Source organism: Cariama cristata, unplaced genomic scaffold (genome assembly GCF_000690535.1).
Source record: "Cariama cristata isolate BGI_N322 unplaced genomic scaffold, ASM69053v1 scaffold24908, whole genome shotgun sequence".
NCBI lineage: Eukaryota > Metazoa > Chordata > Aves > Cariamiformes > Cariamidae > Cariama > Cariama cristata.
Genome location: NW_009633260.1, coordinates 637 through 959, shown reverse-complemented (window position 1 = coordinate 959; position 323 = coordinate 637).

The following is a 323-nucleotide window of genomic DNA, read 5'->3' as shown; positions in this document are numbered from 1 at the left end:
CGTCCCTGGAGCTCAAAGCAGCCAAAGCCCCTTGGCTGATCCCAGATCCGACGCCCGTCTCTGGTGTTGGTGGACTTGTGGTTGCTTCTGTTTCCTCCACCTTTTAGTTCTCTTTTCTTACCATGTTTTTGGGTGTAAAATGCTCTGATCTGCTCATCCTGCAGGAAATTCCTCATCCGTGCGGTGCTGCCCGTGGCTGGGGTGGGATGTGTCACCTGCCCTGCCCAAGGTGCTGCGTGGGGACAGCCGGGGCTGCGGCCACAGACGTGGCATGAGTTTGGCCTCAGCCCTCCCCGCGTAAGGAAGAGGGAGCATTGTGGGGG